General features: G+C 35.9%; 1 protein-coding gene across 2 annotated transcripts in view; it reads right to left on the reverse strand.

Annotated features, from left to right (window-relative positions):
- Positions 1–16,129, reverse strand: part of STIM2 (stromal interaction molecule 2) — a 145,533-nt gene that overhangs the window by 93,624 nt on the left and 35,780 nt on the right. The gene's annotated exons all lie outside the window — the stretch shown is intronic.

Genomic DNA, 16,129 nt, shown 5'->3' on the forward strand with positions numbered 1-16,129 from the left:
ACTAATAGTTATTACAGTAACAAAATAGTGACAATAACTATGGAAGGGGTTCAGAACAGGCCTCCCCGAGATGTGCTATTTTAGTATGTTGATTATTTTGAGCTGAAGGCAGCCGAGATTCCGTGGACTCACAAGCAACTTTTACCTCTCCCTTAAAAAATTTAAATTTGGGGACTTGCCCATAACAGTTCTACCAGAAATAACTTTTTATGACCTATGCATAGGGCAGGGCAAACTTCCAGTACTGAACATCTGCTCTTATTATCCCGAGAATGATCTTCCTCCCTTCGAAGCCCCAAGGTTCCTTACGTCATCCTTAGCTCAGAATGTCCCATATACCGCATCTTCCCTATCTGTCTCCGAACCTCTCCTGCATGTGGGGTTCCCATATGTACGTATATAACTGAATTGGGTTATTTTCGCTTGTTAATCTGTCTCAGGTAAATTTAATTATTAGACCAGCCGAAAGAACTATGCACAGCAGAGGACAGTTTCTTCCTCCCCCACACTACCAATTATAGAGTGTCTATTACACACACACACACACACACACACACACACACACACATACACACACAGAGGGAGCCAAAAAAAATGTATACATTTTAAGAGAGGAAAAAGCTGTATTAAAATTACACTGATGGTAACCACTTTGAGCACCTCTTGTAATTGCAGAAGTCAAACGTAACTTGTATTCATCTTTTATCAGCAGTATATACTGAGTATTACAATTTTAATACAGGTTTTTCCTTTCTTAAAATGTGTGGGCATTTTTTGGCACCCTCTGTATATAAATGATGTATCATCCATTTCATTTTGCCTATAAAGTAGGCATTATTATTCCCATTTAATATAAACATTAGAAGCCAAATAGATTAACTTCGAAATACATGTTATTTACCTAGTAAATTAAGAGAAAAGACTGAAATTAGTGAGGACCAGATTATGGAGGGATCTACAGCTTACCCTGAAGAGACTACAAAAAAGAAAAATAATAAATTACTCCCTGAAAGCCCCTACTGTCTACAAGTACACCCATGGTTGGATAACTCCTTTCATTCCAACTCAAATGCTTCTCCTCAGAGACCATTCTGCTTCCCTTTTGCTCTCTACTTGCTTTATTTTTCTCCACAACACTTTCCCACAGCATACTATATTATGTATCTCTTTAATTACTTACTGTCCAATTCCCCCACTACAATGCAATCATGAGATCTCAGGCTTTGTTTTGATCATTCTCCTCCCCAAGTGCCTAAAACAGTGTCTGACACATAGTTAGTGCTCAAAAAGTATTTGTTGGCTGAATTACTTACCTAACTGGTTTCAATACAAATGTCTGGAAGAGAAACACTCTTTAAGAACCTACCTGGCTGATTAGAAAACTAAGATGTACAAACTGACAATAGAACTCCTCACCTCTTTATGGCACTCAAGTTAAATCTAAGAGGTTAGCAGAAATCTAGTAACACTATTTCTCTGATTAAAACTATTCAGTGGTCTCCTAGGTCTTAAAGTATAAAATCTATTTACTCATTGTCAAATATGACTGTTTAAATACTTACTGAACAAAATATACAACATATTATGCAAAAATAATTGAGGGGAACTTTAAAATATTTAAGACAGTCATCCTCAAGTCTCTCATGCTCCAGCAGTAAAGATAAGACTTCATGAAGGGAAGGACGACGCCTGTTTTATTGATTACTCTGTTATTATTATTTTATACGTATGTTATTACCATACATTACTACACCTAACAAGTAATTATGCCTGACTTTTTTTTTTTTACATGCAAGTAATTGCATTTTTGGTGGCATTAGGAAACAGAAATTGGATTTTAATGAGTGGGGTTAGAAAAAGAGAAAACAGAACAAACAAACAGGAAATATGAGGGGCTCTGGGATCCACAGAGTATTCTGGCCGCTGACTGGTTCTCCACTGGGAGAGCTCCCTCCAGCTCAGCTCTCCTCCCACTGCTGGCACTGGCAGGCACTCATGGGGGGGGGTAAGCCAAAAACATTAATTTAAATAACTACAATGCACAGGCCAGTGGACACAAGGAAGAAGTGTCCTCTGCTATGCCAACAGCACTGGAGGAATGAAAACATTAGCAAGTGGTGGGTGGAGAGCAGCAGGATGTGAACATGGAGAGGGAAGGACCGTGAACCTCAGACAGGAGTCTAAAAGAAGCCACTCATGTTTTTATGTAGGACTGTAACATGATGACAGATGTAACAGAGAGGAATTAAAACATAGTTTGTGTGGTGCTTTCAAGTTCAAAAACTACTTTCCTATGTAGTCAGTTTTATTTTAATCTAGAGAAGAAGCTACAGCCTTATATTACATGCTTGTTCCCAACGAATGCCTATTCCAGCGGTCAGGGCAGACAGTAAGGGAATGTAAGCTACCATCATGGCAGTGAGGATAGAAAGAAAACATCACCAAAGTGACAGCTGAATATAGTGAAAGAAAGGTGACAAGCACAAGTATGACTGACACTGCAGGCCTCAAAGTGTAGGTAAAAACGAAGGTACATTTCTCGTCTATGTGGCTGAGCCAGACCAAACAAGAGAGTCAGAAAATGTGTCAAATGTGATTCCATTAAGCCTTCTTCACTAGAGGAATACATATTTATGCCATATTCTATATTTTGTCATCACAGTCAATTAATAAATGTAGGGCATACAGTTCAGAAATCTAAGAAAATAAGAGCTTAAAAAATAACACTGAAAAAGAAAATCCAGTCTTTATAGCTAATTTCCCTCCTATAATACCTTTAAGATCAGCAAATTTCATGCAGAAAAAAACTAAGAAGGGGAGCCAGCTGACTGCTAATCACAAGCCAATGACTGTAGCCCATCAGCAATGAGCTCTAGCACATACTGCCAAGAATGGCTTACCCCTCCTGGCAACCACTTAGGAGTCTCATGATTGGGATTTTCTTCATTACTACCACTCAGAGAAATTTTTTAAATAAATATTGTTTGTAGTACTTCCATTAATAGTTCAAGCACTTATCAAATCAAATCCTCTAACCTGAATATCGTGAGAGTAAATTTTCTCTTAAATTTTCAGAGATAATTCTTTGGTGTCCTTTTTCAATAAACCAACAATCCGATTCAAACTCAAAAAGAAAGTGAATGATGTCTTCTTTCTCTTCTGATATCCTCTTTAGGGCAGAGTCTGTCTTATTCCCTTCTATTTCCAGTGCCTAGCATGCCACCAACAACCAGTATGTAGTAGGATTCATGAATGATTCTCAAAAAAATCTAATAAATAATAAAGTCTGCTGCATACTTTTTTAGAAAGAAGTGAGTTTCAACACATTATTATATTATCTGGTATATAGTAGATATTCAAAATATGCTAACATTTATTGAGAGCATATTACATGTCAGAACAACAAATGAGAAAGGGAAAGTTGCAACTAGTATACACAATGCTGTACCTGGATGCTATAAAAATGCAGATAGAGGACTCCAGAATCTCTAATATTTACTCAAACTTATGAAAAATTCAACAGCTAAAGGAAATAGGCCTTACCGAGAGGGCTGAGAAACCACTGCAGATGTACTATTTACGGCTAAGTGTTGTACTGAACAGAACATAAAGGGCCTTTACTTTGAAACCCCCTCTGACTCATGACTATCTCTTGGAGCCCTGAATCTCTTTATAAAAAGTATCTCTTTATACACTCTGTATAAAAAGCATCTATTAATTAGTCTGGACTCTTATGAAAAGACAGAAGTTTCCCCTGATCGTTAGCTAAAAATTTCCCTAAAAATTGCTAAGTTCAACTATACCTTCCAAATGTTTTAAATAGGCTATCTGATACAAACCTAATTGTCTAGGTCCCTTCCACTTTCCAGGCGCATTTTTCAATTTACTATCTTCTGATTATTTCGCTCCCACCCATCCAAAACATCAAGTCCTTGCCACCTGAAAAAGTTCCTGCTGATCTTCTCAAAGAGCCTCTTCACAAGTTGGAGACAGAAGCTAATGCCTCTGCCTCAAAACTACCTCAATATGCAATTCATTTACCAACACACTCTGCTATCCGAAAATTATCTACACTATATTCACAGTTAACCAATATGTTCCTTCGATGTATTTAAATAGACGAGAAGGAGTATTTATGTGGCTGTACTTAACTCTATATTCACTGACAGCTGCCTAATTTTTTCCACTGTGTTTTATACTATAAGGTCCTAGAAAGCAATAATATGTTTACAACATCATTGCACCTGTCATATGTAGGAAAATATTGTTGACTAGGTGCAAAAAAGGTAAACAGGTGCATGACTACACTTATTTACCAACCCCTGGTTTCCCAACATGCTATAAAAACTTAATGAAAAATATTTTAAACAAAAGAATTTGGGTGCACACACACTCATAGAATGACTGAATCAACTCTACAAAGATCTTTTTGATATATACAAAAGCTACGTGACCAAAATAATTGGGAATCAAGATTCAAAAAAGCCCAGCCTCTTTCAAGACAGCATCTCATGCCACTAACATTTTCATTATCAACATTATGTGCACAGAATAGTGGAATAGTTTTGCTTATTTTTATTTATTTTGTGTTGTTTTGAAGGGAGGAATATAATTTAAAGTTACAACTAGAATACTGTGAATACACTAATGACACTAAATTGTGCAGTTAAAAACAGTTAAAATGATAAACTTTGTTATATGTATTTTATCACAATAAAAAAAGCTACAACCAATACACAAGCTATAATGAACAAAGGTCACTAATACTATCCTACCTGTATCAATACTTGGGAAATACAGAGAATGCTGTTGTACCCAGGAGCATGACACTGTTCCACTTATGTCACAATGCAAGAACGTTAACAACAATCACATAAAATAAAATTAGTGCCCCAATTTTGCAGATAAGAAAGGTTGAGCAGTCTGGAGTAGGAAGAAAAAGAACTTGTAATTCATTCTCCTCCTGCCACGTATAACCTCAGGAAAGTTCTTTAACTTCTTTGCCTTAACTTCCTCATCTGTAAGGTCCTGTAGAATGGGAACAGGAGCCACCTTGTAAGAGTGCTGTAGAATTAAATGAGCTATCTAGAAAACACCGAGGACCCTATGTGACACCTATTTGGAACTCAATAAACAACACTCAAAAGATACCTATTACTGTTACCTTCAAAAGTAACGTGCCCATTGGAATTAGCTACTAAACGGCACAGTAGCAATCCAATGCCGTTTCCTTCGCTCTAAGTCTACCCTTTCTATAATTACCATTACCTTAACGGATAACAAAAAAAATCACGTTTTTAATTAAACTTAACTCTAAATATCTTTTGGCTGATTCCAAAACCAAATACATAATAAATACAAAGAGAGGAGATAAAGAAGGAAGGGGAGCCTTATGGGCTGGCTATTATACGAGTGTACCAGGTGCTTTACTCAGTTACCTAACTCAATTTCTCTCAACACCCCTGCCCAGCAGGCCGTGATCCTGCTGCTGCTTCACACGATGAATAAGCCACGATTCTCACAGGCACAGCAACTCGCCCAAGGTCAGACAGCTGCTTAATCACGTTTTTGAACTTCAACCCAGGTTTGTCCAAATGCAAAGAACTTGTTTTTTCCCTATATCCCACAGTCTGTCAGAAACAACAAAAAAAGACTTCCCAGTTTAAAAAAAATGCCCAAAAAGAATATTCTGAAAGCAAATTCCAAAACAGGAATTCTAAAAGCAGGTGCATTAAAAGCAGTACTTACTACAAGTACATGATCTCCAAAGATAACTGCTTTGAAAACGAAAACGTTCATTTAGATATACGTTTTTGCTATGTGCTTAATGGACTTTTTTATTTGTTCAAACAATTATTTTAGATAGTTCTTAACGTTTCTAAGTGAAAACATTTGCAGTTCCAACTGGGAAGCAGAGTCCATTGCCCCACCAACTGGGTCTCGGCAACAAAAGGGGTAATTCCCGTTCCACATACCGTCCCATAGGAACAGAAGATTCACAGAGCTACGCTTCACTCAGTGGACGAGTGGGGAGCCAGGCGTATATATGTGCAACGTGATGGTGGCCACTGCAGAGACCCGATGTTTAGGACATTGGTAAATCATACTTCTAAGTTGGGAAGTGCCTATATAATGTAAAAAGAAACAGCCAACCAATCTTTTTTCTTATGAAAATCACCTCCAAAAACACACAGTGACTGGTTTGGTTCGGTGATTTTGTTTGGGGAAGGGAAAGTCTCATAATTCCCTCTATTAAAAGTTTGCAAATTCAGTTTCAAACACACAGGACTCCACAGTAATGTAGTTACAAATTACTGAAATCCTTATTGATAATTAAAACATCAAAGCAGAAAATATTATAACGGTGTGTCAATTTTTAAGCAAATATCTTCCTAGATTTTCTTTTTTTACTAGCCTCTTTAAGATCTCCAAGAGCAGCAGAGAAAAACTGAAAGGGCCTTCATGCAAAAAGCAGAATCAGGCAAAGCATTCGTTTAAGTTTATGAGAGAACTGACACCTAACTATGAAGATCATTAACTTCATCCTCCAATATAGTCTTTTCTATCTTTGTCACGATTTTTCACACCATAGCATTTTAACATCTATTTCTGCTTTAAAATATGTAGCAGAAGTAAAGGAAGTTCCGAGTTACGCAGAGGTTACTGGAGAGTCCTCATGTGTAGCAAACACTGTTTATAACAGGTATGGTAAACTAAATCACTCTAAAGTCTTTTCTCTGGACATGTTTACTTCAGCTCTTCAGTAGCAATGATTGGTTGTCACCAACTTTTAAGGTTCTCTCTCTCTCTAAATATCAGATTTTACTGCAGATAACACTAATAAGTACTGAAATGATTTAATCAATATATTGAAATATATGCACACAAATTAATACTGCCTTCCTAATTCAACGAATTCTCCTTAGGAAGGTATATATACATTTACTCCAAGAACTCTGCCACTGTCCAAAACTCAGGGCACTCATGACTTAACCAAAAGAATCACCCCAAAACATGTGAATTGTTTTCTGTATATTCTTGAAAATAGTATAATTTCTTCCATTTATGGTGGATTTAAATTTTGGAAACTGTTCAGGTAATCAATTGGCAGAGTATCATTTTTGGTCCAAACGTATCAGGTTCAGTAAAGAAAAACATTTTACTCATGTGGTTCATAAACTATAAAATAAATTCCAATTCATTAAACCTCAAGCTTACTTTTATGTTTTAATATTTTTTTAGAATAAGCCTTTAGTATCTTAAGTTATATTAAACAATCGTTAACTAAAAAATAACTGTGTGATAAGTTCCTGGAGAAAGAGTATTAAAAATATAAAACTGGCAGTTCATTTAGCAGTTCATTTAGCAGTTCATTTAGCAGTTCAATACAAAAATAATATAAATTTTTATTTACTGAGATATCATAATCCCTTTTATTTCATAAGTTTTCCAAAATTTCTCAATTTGAACTAAAACCAATATAAATCATTGATTTAACTATTTTTGTTCAATGTTATATTCCCACCACCTAAAACACCACCTGGAACATAGAGCAAGTACTTAAGTAAGTATTTACTAAATTAGTAAATAAATACAGAAATTTAAAGAGTGGTCTTTATAATGAGTGGTTTATAAGCTGATTTATATTTATATTTGCCCAGCTTAAGTATACTAGAAAATTTTCTCTTTTTATATGGAATAATCAATAAAATATAACCAAAGCATCCAATGTGATAAACTACCCAGCACTTCAGCTGACAGTAACTCCATTCTTACAACTGCTCAAGGCCAAAAATTCTAAGGTCATTCTTTTTTTTTAAATTTAAACAATTTTTCATTTGCATTTGACATTCAATACTATATTAATTTCAGGTGCACGGCATATTGGTTAGACATTTATATAACTTACGAAGTGACTCCCCCCAATTAGTCTAGTACTCCCTGACACCACACAAAGTTATTACAATATTATTGACTATGTTCCCTGTGCTGTACTTTACATTCCTGTGACTATTTTGTAACTGCCAATTTATACTTCTTAATCCCTCCACCTAAGGTCATTCTTGAATACTCCTCTTACATATATCCCCCCATCCGACCTCAGGAAATCTGTTGGCTCTACCCTCAAAATATTATCCACACTCTGCCCTATGCAGAGTCATTGTCTGTATGGATTACTGTCCCTCACCCTTTCATGTCTTCTCTCCCCTCCATGCACAGGTAAGCCTATGGCCACTGAGAATCACTCCCCTGCAAACACCCTCAACTCCCTTGCCCTTCTCTCACTTCATGAGGTTAGCAAAGCCATAACCTGGTAAAAATCTAATTCTCCACCTACTCCTGTGCGTCTAAATATGGCTGATCGTAATGCCTCGAAAGCTGGAACCACAGGCCTCAATGCACCCTTAATGCTGCCGGGCAATCATGCTGTAACTCCCTGATCTATTCACACTCCCACTCCGTTTCACACCTTGATCCTCAACCCTCAGTACCTCTCCCCATCCTTATTCACAGTGATGGCTTTTTTTTGCCCTACACTTCACCGAAAGAAAAAAAATTAAACAATCAGAAGAGAACTTCCATAAGCTCTCACAACCCACCGAACTACCTCCCATTTTCTGTACCTCACACTGTGTCTCTGGCCTACTGCCACAGAGGAATTCTCCAAGTTTCTGTACACCGCCAATCCCTACACCAATCCCTAGTGTGAACTAAATCGCATCCCATTTAGTCCCTCAAGAGCACTAACTCCAGAAATGCATCCTGAACATCTTGCTCTCAATGGATCACTGCCATCGGAATATAAACATCCATCCTTAAAAAAAAAAAAAAAAAAAGCACACATTCTCAGCCTCACTTCACTACTACCCTATTTCCTCACTCCCTTTTGCAGATACTTGCGATCTCCTTGAAAACATTGCTAACTGAAGTATCTCCAATTTCTCTCCTACCCTTCTCTTAAAATAGACTCCAATTAGGCTTGAGCTCTCACCTCTCCATCAAAACTGCCTAAGTCAAAATCACCAGTAATCGCTATGTGACTAAATTCAATGGTCGATTCGCATTTCTCACGTTACTTGGCCTATCAGTAAGCATCTGCCACAACTGATCATTCTCTTCTTTGTTCAGTTTCCAGGACAACACAATATTTTTGTTATTCTCCTCACTGACTATCCCTTCTCAGTCTCCACTTCCAAAGGGATGACAGTTATGTACATTGTATTGACTGGTGGTGGGGATGGTTTCATGGATATATACATATGTTAACACTTACCAACTTATACACTTTAAATAGGATAATAAATACACTTATATGTCAATTATCCTAAAAAAATGTTTTTAAAGAACCAGTCAGCCTTCACATACCATTCCTAGTCTCCAAAATTGCTCAGAGATCACGAAATAGGATTATTAAAGTTGTTTTTAGATCCTAAAATGAAAATATCCTGGCCACTGAGAACAGTTAGTTCTTTTCTCATCCTATTCTCTCAAAAACTTGGATCTACCATTTTCAATCAGTTATTTTCCTACAAAAGACAGAATCAAATAGGTAAAGAGTTTGACTTTATTTTGTCATCTATTAACATCACAGTATCAGAAATACTGTTTTTGTTTTTACTACAAATATAACATTCAAAAATGGCTTTTAATATAAGCACTCTTTGCAAGCCTCAGCTAAGTTACGTCTTTAGTATTATATAGTTTAGACAGATTATGCCATTTTCTTATTTACAATTGGTTATGTGTCCTATTTTCTAGCTTTTCCTGTCTCAATAGTTAACTATATCAAGTATTTTAACAAATACTATTAAGAAGTAATTAAGTAAAATAGTACTTAAAGCATATAGAAAGAAGAAATAAATTCATTAAAATATTTTACAAAAATCAAGTGTGTGCATACATATGTATGTGTGTAAGTGTAAGTGTAAAATTATTGAGCTGGTGAGACTTCATGGAAATTAAATGTTCAAGGAGCCGCTCTGATTATGCCACAACTCCAAGCATTTGGCAAAACTCAGCAGTAAGAGACTCAGAGACGTGGGTGGGACAGTGTCAGATTTGTGCAAGAGAAGGTTCGGGTCGCTGTAGAGAGCGGACTCTAGGACCACAGACTGGAGGTAGGGGAGACATTTTATTATCCCAAGCAACAAGGTGTAAACTAAGGCTGTGCCCATAAGGTGAGATGGAAGGGGGCACATTACAAAAATATTTACAAGGTAAAGTTTACTAATTCCTAGAATTCTCATTCATTGCACTACAGTATGCAGCCTCCATTAAATAGAGATGTAATCATTCAGGAAAAGACCTTATTCACTATCAAGCATAAAGATAACTATCATTTTCCTTTGTATATTCTAATTTTAGAGAAAGATACATCTAGATATATAAATGAAATTTCTGATTGATTAGATACTAAAAACTAAACTCGTGTTATTATAAACTTTTTTTCTTTTGCCCCATTAACAACAGGAGCACTGTTCTTGCAAAAGCCAAGAAAACTCCACCTACCACATGACAGACTGGAACAGTGCATCCGCTCCCTTCCAGCTCATGAGATGAGGAAAAGACAAGATGCAGGGTGGCACCAAATAGGTAGAAATCTGCCTAGGGGGACATGTTGTCAAAAAGACTGACAATTACTGCATTCTTTCTGTCTGCAGAACTCAATCAGAAATTTCTAAGAAATGACTTAGAATGATCTAGAGGGGAATGAAAGAAGTCATTCATAAAACAGTGCCGATCATTTTAAGTACTAATCAGCTTTGCTTCCTGAAATGATGCGACTGTGTAAATTCTATGCTGAAAAGTCTTATTTACATTATTACCATAATTCAGGCATAAATTTCGCTTTCATCTGAAGTTAAACAGCTTTGTAACCAAAAGACATAATTTCTATCCTAACTGTGGCTATACTCTTAACAATTGAAGCTGGTCACATCACCAGTCCTGCTGAAATCCTTCAGTACCTCCCAAGCCTCCAAAGGATAACGCCCACTCTCCACAGCATGAACGACAAGGCGCATTCTGATCCCTGAAGAACTACTTCACCAGTGATCCACCTCTAGAAAGCCTTCCTGACTTTCCCAACAGTTCGATGTTTCCTAGTCTCCACTCTTACAGCATTTGATGCGTAACTATTATAATTCCAAGTAACTGTTTACCTACCGACCCTCATTCTCCCTAAATAATCACACTACCACCAACTTTGCAGTCAGACCTGAGCTCAAATCTCAATTCTAGTACTTATGCTATTGTGTAATCTACAGCAAACCTCTTAACATCTTTGGTTCTTAGATTCCTCAGCTGTAAAATGACAAAAATATTCACACTTTCATGAGTTCGTATGAATAACAATGAAAAAATATATAAAGAATATAGTTCTAGAAAACCTATAGAACTGTAGTGCAGCTAATAACAGTCATAAAACCTAAACAGAAACTAACATTTATTATATAAGGGAACTAAACCTTCTCAGTGGCAACTACAAGTCTAGTTTTGTGATGAGGATACACGTACACACTCCCTGACTTAAGATGGCTCAACTTAATGATGTTTTGACTTTATGATGCTGCAAAAAGCAACACGCATTCAGTAGCAACTGTACTTCGAATTTTGATCTTTTTCCAGGCTGGCGATATTGCAGTGTGACATTCTCTGGTGATATCGGGCAGAGGCGGCAAGGTGCAGCTCCCAGTCAGCCACAAGGGTAAGCAGCTGATACTCTGCAGTGTATTGTGTTTTCCAGCACTTTCTGCATATTGTGTTTTCACATCCCATCATATCTACAAAAAGCCTGTGTCTCCCGCTTCTGGTAAGAAGGCGGCGGCAATTACTCTTGAGATGAAACTCAAGGTAATTGTGCAACTGTAAGCTAATGTTAGCGTTCTGAGTGCGTTTAAGGTAGGGTAGGCTAAGCTCTGATGTTTGGTAGGTTAGGTGTGTGAAATGCACTTTTTACATACAACATTTTCAATTTACAACGGGTTTACTGGGTCGTAACCCTATTAAGTCAAGGAAATGGTAATGAGTTTTACTTAAAGAAAATGTCCTATTTTTCAGAGGGAAAACAAAGTCACACGCCTAACATTAAATCTGATTTTAACTTTAAGTCAACAAAATTATAATTCATTTTATGTAAATTCTTACTGAATCCCCAAAGAAATTAGTATTTAAACAAAAAACAGCCCCAGTTCTTAGAAAGTTTTTATTCAAAATAACTACTGACAAATCTACTAGCATTTGATGACATTACCTCTAAAAAAATACAAGTAGGATTAAAATGACTTAAGCAAAATTTTTTACAAACTTATCTAAAATATGGGACACATATTTTCTACAAAGACTTTTAGGGTTTTAAATTGCCTCAGCAAACCTGGGCTCCTCTCTTCAGTGTGTCCCTATGTATCTCATCATTTCACAGGAAACAAACTTCCTAGGAGAGGAAGGGTAAAAAGGGAATTCTGAAATGAGAGCAGACAACAGAACTGGAGATAAGGATTAGCAATTGAAATATGCGCTGTACCTTTTGGAGGGGAAAGGGCAGAGGAGGCAAGGCTAGAAGGAACCTGGGATCTTCAGTACACTGCAGCAGTGGGAAAGAAAGAGGAAGGAAGTCCCTTCCTGAGGAGCAGACACCACAAACACTATACAATATATTGAACCTTCAAAGCTCAAGTATTAACAAACCTTTCAATTAGTAGTATCAAATTAAAAAATTGAAGGAAACAATTTTTTCCGGACTCTATTTAGAGAAAATAAGAAATTACATAGACAAATTAGATTTCAAGGAACTACCTTTTACAAACACAATTAGTTTAAAAGTTTTCATGTTCTTTATAAGGTAAGATTTCACTAAAGTTGCACTGAAGCAATGGTTTTTAAAGTACAATGTCAACTGAATCTCAAGTACAAAGTTATGCAGCAACCCCACACAGGGCCTTACTTCTTACTGTATTAGATGAATTTTAATCCCTGAGAAGTATAACAAGTTTCTCTTTGTCTAAATTCTGGGGGGGAAAAATTCAATAACTACTTTGACAGCAGTTTTAATTACTGGTAACTTAAGAAACTAAAGTCTTAAAATTCCTTTTTCTTCCTAATGTCACATGTACTTTTCTACCTAACCTCTTGTGAAGGATACACTCAGCTATGTACCTAAAGAAGTCAAGTTTCTCTCAAGTACCTAGTATTTAATTTGAAGGAAGGCAAACTAGGAAAAGCCCAGAAGCCAGGGCTGTGCAGTCAGTTCTGTACATACAAGAGTAGCGTCAGTTTCCTATAAAATGAAGGGGCTCGAACAGATCTCAAAGGTTCCTTCCAACGCTCTAACTTTTAATATCTTTAAAACCTTTCATTTATGGTTTATAAAGCATTTCTCAGTTTAACCTCATAAAAATTATGTGAAGGAGATATTTGTTTTATAAATGACAAATTTGAGACCCAGAAAGTAAGAGATATACCCAAGATAGTAACTGGCCAGAAATTGAATTTGGATATCTAACTCAAAGTCTTCTCAAGGCTCAGATTCATTATTCAGAAATCTGACAAACTTAAGAAGCTTAAAACACAAATCTAAACTGTATTAAAACAATATCGTGGATAACCTATTTTTTAAAATGTAATTGTATTCAATATAAGTGTAATTATTTACAGACAAAAAGTTTGTTGGACATACTTCAAACAATGGAGACAAAACAGCTCTTCTCACACCAGTCAGTAAAAAATATTACTCAGCAACTGAATTTTTCACTTGTGACTACTAGCTTGTCACCACAGGAAGATACTATGTTTACTTTACAATCTTCAAAGAACGAAAAACTAAACCACCTGGGAATTTTTCCCACAAAGAAAATTCCAAGCCCAGAGTTTTCATTAGAGAGTTCTAGCAATAATCAAGGAAAAAAGAATCCCACTCTTCACCTAAACTTTCACAGAGAACACAGAGAAGAAACTTCCCTAACTCGTTGCATGAGGGTAGCTTAACACTAGTACCACAACCAAGAAAACAGTAGTAAATATAAAAATTATAAAGCCAGCTTCACTCGTGAACATAAATGTAAATAAAAATCTGAAACTATTAGCAAATTAAATTAAACAAACTACAAAAAGGATAATAATATATTATGACAAAAGTTGAGTTTATTCCAGGAATGAAAGATTGGTTCAACATTAGAAAAACAATTAATGTAATTCAAATTAACAGATTAAAGGCAGAAAACTCATATGATCATGGGAACACAGGCAGAAAAGCATTCTATAAAATCAGACTTTAATACATGATGAAATGTATAGGAATATGAGGAAACATCCTTAATCTGATAAAGAACTTATAGCAAATCACATTCTTAATAATGAAATATGAAAAGCATTGCCTCTGAGGTAAGGAACAAGAACTGTACTGTCCCTCTTTTATTTAAATAGTACTAGAGTTCTACACTACTACAGTAAGGAAAGAAAAAGAAAGAAAAGGTATAAAGAGTTGAAAGGCAGAATTCTGAAAATGCCATCTGCAGAGGATAGAAATCTAAAAGTAAATTTAAATGAACAAGAATTCAGTAAGGTTGCTGGATTTAAAATACCAATATACAAAAAACAATTATATTTCTATATACCTACAAGTAGAAAGTGAAATTTTAAAGAAAATGTCATTGGAAAGCATCACATACCTTTTTAAAAAATCCACAAATTCGAAATGATCCACAAAGAAAATGATGGGGGGGGGGCACCTTATTGCTGTCTTCTATAGATGCTCAAGCACCAACTCATTACTGAGAATTGGTAAGTAAAGGGGGCTGGGGGGAACTGAGCATTTTCCAGCCTTTCCTGTTGAATGTATTTCATGAAAACCAAAAAGTTGATAAATGTGCTTGATGGTGTAGCAAATAAATGCAGAAATAACTAAATTGGAAAATTATCATTCTGCACCCCCAAATGAAATACTGAATCTAGGCAACAATCAATGGAAGCCATAACTATTAGGTGACAGATTAATGAAATTTTTTTAAAAGAATGGGGGTGAAAATATCTGAACCCACTGATCACACTTAGTCCAAAACGTGAGACAACCAAACAGTATATGCCTCATGATGTGATGCAATAGGGAGTACGCAGTATCCCTGGGAGTCCTCTTGTCTAAACACCTGAACCAATTTAACCAAGCCACTACATCTTACTTTCACTTTAGCCAGCGCAGGGGATACAACAAGTTAAAGGACAAAATGAGAAAGGAATCAGCCAAATCCAAGTTAGTCTAGAAGACAAACCAATTTCTCCAACAAATCAACTGCCTGAGGCAAAAAAGGAAGGACTGCTACCAAAAAGAGTACATAACTAACTGATCTTATATGAATTCTGATTCAGAACAATCATCTTTAAAAATACATCTCTGAAACAGAAAAATGTAACTATGGACTAAGTATTAGATTAGTTATCTATTATCTATATACTATGAATATACAAATTAAAAATATATACTATTACTGATATGTACTACGTATATACTAATATTATTAGGTATTAGTATTAGATATTAAGGAATTATTATTAAATATGATAATATCCTGATGATTATAGTTTTCAAAAGTCCTCACAAGATAGAAATGAAGTATGTACAAGTGAAATGTCATGGTATCTAAGTATCTGATTTGCTTTGAAATACTCAAAAGAAACAAAAGAACAAAATGTAGTAACTGCTGAAACTGGTAACAGAAGTTCGTTACACTATTGTCTCAACTTTATTTCTTTGAAAGTGCTCACAGTAAAACCAACTCAAATCCAATTTTATTTGTAATAGGCCCAAGCTGGAAACAAGCCAAATGTTCTTCAGTGGGTGAATGGCTAAACAAACTGTGGTACATCCATACAATGGAATACAACTCAGCAATAAAAAGGAACAAACTATTGTTATACTCAACTATTTGAATGGATTGTAAGGACATTATACTGAGTGAAAGGGCCAATCTCAAAAAATGACATAATCTAGGATTCCATTTAGACGACACCCTTGTAATGACAAAGGTGTAGAAGCAGAGAACAGAACAGTGGTTGCCAGAATTGATGAGAAGGGTCTTAATATACAAGGCGAGCACAAGGGAATCCCTTTGTGATGACAGCAGTTCTATATCTTGAA

Source organism: Rhinolophus sinicus, chromosome 1 (genome assembly GCF_057876585.1).
Source record: "Rhinolophus sinicus isolate RSI-liver-muscle chromosome 1, RSI-T2T, whole genome shotgun sequence".
NCBI classification, from domain to species: Eukaryota; Metazoa; Chordata; class Mammalia; order Chiroptera; family Rhinolophidae; genus Rhinolophus; species Rhinolophus sinicus.